The sequence below is a fragment of the Bufo bufo genome, chromosome 8 (assembly GCF_905171765.1).
Source record: "Bufo bufo chromosome 8, aBufBuf1.1, whole genome shotgun sequence".
In the NCBI taxonomy this organism is placed as follows: Eukaryota; Metazoa; Chordata; class Amphibia; order Anura; family Bufonidae; genus Bufo; species Bufo bufo.
The window spans coordinates 71,922,495-71,931,134 of NC_053396.1; positions in this window are offsets into that span (position 1 = coordinate 71,922,495).

Here is an 8,640-nt window from a genome sequence, read left to right on the forward strand (position 1 = left end):
GATGGCACCGCTGATCATCGCCGCAACCGCAGGTAAAAGCCACAAACCGCAGGTCTGAATTGACCTGCGGTTTGTGGCGATCGCCGACAAGGGGGGGGGGGGGGTCACGGGACCCCCCCCGGCATTGTGATAGGATGCCCGCTTAATGATTTCAGCCGGCATCCTGTCACAATTAACCCCCCCCCGCGCCGCAATCGCGATTTAAACTTAGGACGTACCGGTACGCCCTAAGTCCTTAAGGATTCGGGAAATAGGGCGTACCGGTACACCCTAAGTCCTTAAGGGGTTAAGTACTTTGCCCAAAAGGGTGGTTTTTTAATAACGGAATATGACAGCAGTATATAACGCTTGAATTTCACACATACAGATGCAGCAAGGGCTGTAAAATTGAGTATTTTGCCCAAAAACAGTGTTTTGTAAAACCCAGAAAATTATTGTTGTATTTCTAGCTTAAATTGCATATGGACTAATGCGGCAGACGCCCTAGATGGAGGGTATTGCCAAAAATGGGTATTTTTTTAAAACCCAGAAAGTTATTGAAGTATTTCAATCTTGTTTTAACAATAACAGATGCAGCAAAGGCTGCAATATTAAGTACTTTGTGCGGTATGCCAGACCAACAGTGGAATTATGCGTGAGGTCAGGGTGTGAGCAATAGTTGGGCCGAGGTAAATACAGTTCTGGTTACTCACAGTTCCCTCGTAGTCATGACGCCAGTACCTTTTGTGGTGGTACAACCATTTACTCTAGTGTTAATTGAGGAACTCTAGACAAGGATGGTGCAATCCAAATTATAATTTTTACTGATTGTTGCTCCTAGTAACAATTCCATCCAATTTATAAAACAGTCTTTGGTACATCCCAGTATGAAATACAGTCTCATGCATACAGGGGTAGGGAAATGTACACTGGTCACCCGGAAGAGTGAGCTGTAGAAGTGGACTTCTCACCTCTGGGTGGAATATTGTGGTATTTACCCTGGGCTGTGGAGCCAACAGGGAGAGAGAAGAGAGGCAGGAGGCCCCCCTCCAGCAAGCAGCTACTTCATGGCTGCTCTCTGTCTAGAAACTAACTCTACTCTGCTTAACTTGGGCCTGAGCTAAGCTATATATACACACTGTAATACTGCCCCATCTTGTGGAGAAACTAGTGTAGTGCACCCTAACTAGGCCTGTGTAAAGGATCTTACATGTAAAAATCACAATAAAACAAGTTTGCGGTGCCCACAGCCACATAGTGGGACACTGTATACCCCGCTTGTATAACATGTGTCGCCCCCGACACATCCAGGACAGGAATCTGGTCACCTGAAAGACACCAAGAGCAACTATAAATGTGGACTTTGCAATATACTATAAAGACATTCTAGACAAATACGTCACATACAATATATATCAGTCGTCTGGGTGAATAATGGGCGTTGACACTTTTCGGTGCTTGTCGGGGAAACATGGGCGACGATCATGAGTAAGGGCAACAAAGTCCATGGCAAGTAATAAAGAGTCCCATTAAGTATTGGCATATATCAAAGGTCAAATATAATATTATTTTTTTTAGCATATGAAACTTTTAAGAGCTAAGTCAGTGCAATGATCACAGAAAATGTCCTTCTGGGCATATGGCTTAAAAAATTATAAAACATGTCCATAGCAAAATCCCAAATCAACCTGAAAAGGGGGTTAAAGGGAAAAAATGTGCAAAAATAGGCACAAATGTGATGAAGAAAGTCTGGTCAGACAGGGAGTCCTGAAAAAGGGCACAATGCGGGCATTGGTATCCAGAGTAACTTGAGGAACTGCCACTGGGCCGTGGGGAACTGGCAGCAGCTCACATTGTTGCAACAAAGGACACCTGTACTGGAACAGTTATTAAAGGGCTTCTGTCACCCCATTAAACCGTTTTTTTTTTTCTTTACTAATAATCCCTATAGTGCGATCTCAGCATACATAAGCTAATTAATGATTTTCGTTCAGTACAATTTGCTAAAAATCGATTTTTGAAATATGCTAATTACCTTGCTACCAGCAAGTAAGGCGGCTACTTGCTTGTAGCAGCCGCATCCTCCGATCGTAATGACGCCCCCTCTGCATTCTGATTGACAGGGCCAGGGAAGGGAATCGTTCTCTGCTGGCGCTGTTAGAATTTGAAATCTCGCGCCTGCGCCGTACCTGTCTTCAATCGGCGCAGGCGCACTGAGAGGCGGCCGCTCGCTCGACCGCTCCATCCTCAATGCGCCTGCGTCGATGACGTCATCACATACACCCGGAAGAGAAGACGCCGGCATCGCTGGAAGGAGGCGGAGAGTCTGGATGACGTCGCTGGATGCTCGAATCAGGTAAGTATGTATGTAATAAGCATGCTGCCACAAAAACCACCAACGAAATGGGAATAAAAAACAATAAATGATTTTTATCAAAAGTACAATTATTAACACTATACCACCAACGAATATGAATAATAAGCCCTACTCAATAAATATACAGATGCTTATATATGACACATATATAAATATCTGTATATATCTGTCAAATAGTGTATATATATATATATATATATATATATATACACATATATTTTAGTGTAAGTGATATATATCATTATATATGTATATATTACTATATATATATATATATATATATATATAAATATATGTTCACGGACTGGCATATATATACACATAGAAACAGATATAGAGATACACATAAATATATTTTTATATATATATATATATATGTATATATATATATACATAGAGTAATTCCGATATATTATCATAAAGATATATATAGAAAGAGTCGTGATAGACAGGCACAGATGGAGACGCAGAGATGGAGACGCAGAGATGGAGACGCAGACATGGACAGGCAGACATGGACAGGCAGACATGGACAGGCAGACATGGACACGGGGAGATGGAGACAAAGACATGGACAGGCAGACATGGACAGGCAGAGATGGAGACGCAGAGATGGACAGGCAGACATGGACACGGGGAGATGGAGACGCAGACATGGACAGGCAGACATGGACAGGCAGACATGGAGACGCAGAGATGGACAGGCAGACATGGACACGGGGAGATGGAGACACAGACATTGACACGCAGACATGGACACGCAGACATGGACAGGCAGAGATGGACAGGCAGAGATGGACAGGCAGAGAGGGACAGGCAGAGATGGACACGCAGAGATGGACAGGCAGAGATGGACAGGCAGAGATGGACAGGCAGACATGGACACGCAGATATGGAGACGCCGAGATGGACAGGCAGACATGGACACGGGGAGATGGAGACGCAGACATTGACACGCAGACATGGACAGGCAGACATGGACAGGCAGACATGGACAGGCAGACATGGACAGGCAGACATGGACAGGCAGAGAGGGACAGGCAGAGAGGGACAGGCAGAGATGGACACGCAGACATGGACAGGCAGAGATGGACAGGCAGAGATGGACACGCAGATATGGAGACGCCGAGATGGACAGGCAGACATGGAGACGGGGAGATGGAGACGCAGACATTGACACGCAGACATGGATACGCAGACATGGACAGGCAGACATGGACAGGCAGACATGGACAGGCAGAGAGGGACAGGCAGAGAGGGACAGGCAGAGAGGGACAGGCAGACATGGACAGGCAGACATGGACAGGCAGACATGGACACGCAGACATGGACACGCAGACATGGAGACGCAGAGATGGAGACGCAGAGATGGAGACGCAGAGATGGAGACGCAGAGATGGACAGGCAGCCATGGACACGGGGAGATGGATACGCAGACATGGATACGCAGAGATGGACACGCAGACAGGGACAGGCAGAGAAGGACAGGCAGACATGGACAGGCAGAGATGGACAGGCAGAGATGGAGACGCAGAGATGGACAGGCAGACATGGACACGGGGAGATGGAGACGCAGACATGGACAGGCAGACATGGACAGGCAGACATGGAGACGCAGAGATGGACAGGCAGACATGGACACGGGGAGATGGAGACGCAGACATTGACACGCAGACATGGACACGCAGACATGGACAGGCAGAGATGGACAGGCAGAGATGGACAGGCAGAGAGGGACAGGCAGAGATGGACACGCAGAGATGGACAGGCAGAGATGGACAGGCAGAGATGGACAGGCAGACATGGACACGCAGATATGGAGACGCCGAGATGGACAGGCAGACATGGACACGGGGAGATGGAGACGCAGACATTGACACGCAGACATGGATACGCAGACATGGACAGGCAGACATGGACAGGCAGACATGGACAGGCAGAGAGGGAAAGGCAGAGATGGACACGCAGACATGGACAGGCAGAGATGGACAGGCAGAGATGGACACGCAGATATGGAGACGCCGAGATGGACAGGCAGACATGGACACGGGGAGATGGAGAAGCAGACATTGACACGCAGACATGGACAGGCAGACATGGACAGGCAGACATGGACAGGCAGAGAGGGACAGGCAGACATGGACAGGCAGACATGGACAGGCAGACATGGACAGGCAGACATGGACAGGCAGACATGGACACGGAGAGATGGAGACGCAGACATGGACACGGAGAGATGGATACGCAGACATGGACACGCAGAGATGGACACGCAGAGATGGACACGCAGAGATGGACACGCAGAGATGGACACGCAGACATGGAGACGCAGAGATGGAGACGCAGAGATGGAGACGCAGAGATAGAGACGCAGAGATGGACAGGCAGCCATGGACACGGGGAGATGGATACGCAGACATGGATACGCACAGATGGACACGCAGACATGGACAGGCAGAGAGGGACAGGCAGAGAAGGACAGGCAGACATGGACACGCAGAGATGGACAGGCAGACATGGACACGGAGAGATGGACATGCAGAGATGGACAGGCAGACATGGACACGGAAAGATGGATACGCAGACATGGATACGCAGAGATGGACACGCAGACACGGACACGCAGACATGGATACGCAGAGATGGACACGCAGACACGGAGACGCAGACATGGATACGCAGAGATGGACACGCAGACATGGACAGGCAGACATGGACACGCAAAGAGGGACAGGCAGACATGGACAGGCAGAGATGGAGACACAGACATGGACACGCAGATATGGATACGCAGAGATGGACATGCAGACATGGACAGGCAGACATGGACACGCAGAGAGGGACAGGCAGAGAGGGACAGGCAGACATGGACAGGCAGACATTCTCTGCCTATGTATCTCTGCCTATGTATCTCTGCCTATGTATCTCTGCCTATGTATCGCTGCCTATGTATCGCTGCCTATGTATCGCTGCCTATGTATCGCTGCCTGTCCATGTCTGCGTGTCCATGTCTGCGTGTCCATGTCTGCGTGTCCATGTCTGCGTGTCCATCTCTCCGTGTCAATGTCTGCCTGTCCATCTCTGCGTGTCCATCTCTCCGTGTCCATGTCTGCCTGTCCATCTCTGCCTGTCCATCTCTGCCTGTCCATCTCTGCCTGTCCCTCTATGCCTGTCCATGTCTGCCTATCCATCTCTGCCTCTCCATCTCTGCGTGTCCATGTCTGCCTGTCCATGTCTGCCTGTCCATGTCTGCCTGTCCATGTCTGCGTGTCCATGTCTGCATGTCAATGTCTGCGTGTCCATCTCCCCGTGTCCATGTCTGCCTGTCCATCTCTGCATCTCCATCTCTGCCTGTCCATGTCTGCCTGTCCATGTCTGCGTGTCAATGTCTGCGTATCCATCTCCCCGTGTCCATGTCTGCCTGTCCATCTCTGCGTCTCCATCCCTGCCTGTCCATGTCTGCGTGTCCATCTCTGCGTGTCCATGTCTGCGTGTCCATGTATGCGTGTCCATGTCTGCGTATCCATCTCCCCGTGTCCATGTCTGCCTGTCCATCTCTGCGTCTCCATCTCTGCGTCTCCATCTCTGCCTGTCCATGTCTGCGTGTCCATCTCTGCGTGTCCATGTCTGCGTGTCCATCTCTGCGTATCCATCTCCCCGTGTCCATGTCTGCCTGTCCATCTCTGCCTGTCCATGTCTGCCTGTCCATGTCTGCCTGTCCATCTCTGCGTGTCCATGTCTGCGTGTCCATGTCTGCGTCTCCATGTCTGCGTCTCCATGTCTGCGTCTCCATGTCCCCGTGTCCATGTCTGCCTGTCCATCTCTGCGTCTCCATCTCTGCCTGTCCCTCTCTGCCTGTCCATGTCTGCCTGTCCATCTGTGCCTGTCCATCACGACTCTTTCTATATATATCTTTATGATAATATATCGGAATTACTCTATGTCTATTTTTTAATATATATATATGTATTAAGGCAGATTGCCTGGATTTGTGGGAGGGGCTGAGGTCCGCCTCCAGCCTATTTAGGGCACTCCCCTTACCTGGCTCTTGCATCATTGAGGTCTGAGCTTTTGAGAGAGGAGGTCGCTTGTGGAGTGTCTGGAGAGTTGCCTGCGAGTCGCTGAATTTCTGGGAGTTTTTCGTTGCCATCAGTTCTGGATTTGGAGCATTTCGGTTCTATTTTTCCAGCTTTACTCAGGTTCACTGTGTGTCACGTTTGCCCGTTAAACTGCGAGTCATCCATACGGTGCAGCCGGGGCCTCACGGTTGCCCCCTGTACCATTTCATTTCATCATACGCTGCACCAATGTCACTGTTTTCTCGTACAAGTCACCAGTATTTCATTTCTGTCACGCCTTGTTCATGCACAAATTTGTCTACACCGTACCACTATTCCGGTCAGCACCCCTGCGGCAGGCATGCAGTCGTTCCTGGGCAATCCCCCATTTCTGTTCATTTCATTTCACCAAATGCTGCACTAATGTCACAGCTTTCTCGCCCAGGTCACCAGCATTTCATTTCTGTCATGTCTTGTTCATACATAAATTTATCTGCACCGTATCACCACTCCGGTCAACACCCCTGCGGCATGCAGGCAGTGGTTTCTGAGTCATCCATACGGTACAGCCGGGGCCTCACGGTTGCCCCTGTACCGGTTCATTTCATTTCATCATACGCTGCACCAATGTCACGGTTTTCTCATACAAGTCACCAGTATTCATTTCTGTCACGCCTTGTTCATGCGCAATTTGTCCACACCGTACTACGATTCCGGTCAACACCTCTGCAGCATGCGGCAATGGTTTCTGGCCTAATCCCCCATTTCTGTTTCATTTCATTTCATGGACGCTGCGCTAATGTCACGGATTTCTCACAGTCACCAGCATCTCATTTTGTCATGTCTTGTTCAAGCAATCCCACAGAAACAACACTGCGGTCAGCACCCCTGTGGTTCCAGGCTCGTTCCCCATTTCTTTTTCAGTCCATATCACCCCACAATCACCCACATTCATGCCCCCCCCCCCTCCTCATGTTCATGTGCACGGCTGCAGGAGCACAAATGCGTATGAGTCATTCATACGGTACAGGCAGGGCCTCACGGTTGCCCCTGTACCGGTTCATTTCATTTCATTTCATCAATGGGCACCAATGTCACGGTTTTCATACAAAGTCACCAGTAATCATTTCTGTCACACCTGTTCATGCGCATTTGTTCACAAACCGTACCACCATTTCGGTCAACCGCTCTGCAGCAGGCGGCCAATGGTGCCTGGATCAATCCCCCATTTCTGTTTATATCACACACGCTGCACCCATGTCACGGCTTCTCGCAGCAATCACCGGCAGCTCATTGCTCATGCCTATTCTGGCGTCTCCCCACAGGACCGTCACTCCGGTCAGCTCCCTGATGGTTCCAGCCCCATTCCCCATTTCTGGTTAATTTCATTTCACCCCTCAACATCCAACATTCATGCCCTCCCCCCCCCCCCCTCCTCTTATTCATGTACACAGCACAGGGGCCAGCTGCGGTACACCCGGCACACCCCCCATTCATTTCAACCTCCACTGGGCTTACCGCTGCACAGACATCCCCTCCCCACCGCCTCCTGCCTGTTTTGCCGCTCCTCCTGCCGCGCGGCCGATGGCACCCGGCCGCGTCCTGGTGCCTGGTCTGCGCATGCGCGGCCGGGGTTCTGCTCATGCGCGGCGATTTCGTCGGCGCATGCGCGGTGTCCCGGCGGCCGTGGGGGGACTCCGGACGAATGGGATCAAAATAAATGGCTTTTCATTTTCATATGCTCCAAAATGTTACTCCTTACAAACAATCACATAAACTTCCAAGCATGATCCACATGACATCCCCTCCCCACCGCCTCCTGCCTGTTTTGCCGCTCCTCCTGCCGCGCGGCCGATGGCGCCCGGCCGCGTCCTGGTGCCTGGTCTGCGCATGCGCGGCCGGGGTTCTGCGCATGCGCGGCGATTCCGTCGGCGCGTGCGCGGTGTCCCGGCGGCCGTGCGCGCCGCATCTGATGCGGGGGGCCGCCGTCGGACGGCAGGGGGGCCTTCCAGCGCGCCCCTCCAAGTCATATATCACCCCAGCAGCCCCAACAAAAGCTCAGGGGGCGCCGGTCACACAGGGGGCCCCTCCTGCGCAGGTTGCAGGGGGGGCTTCCAGCATGCCCCTCCAAAGTCAAACATCACCCCAGCAGCCCCACACATTAATATAAAAAATAAAAAAAAAAAAAAACAGGGGGGAGGAGTTATCGTCTGGTTACTAATAAAG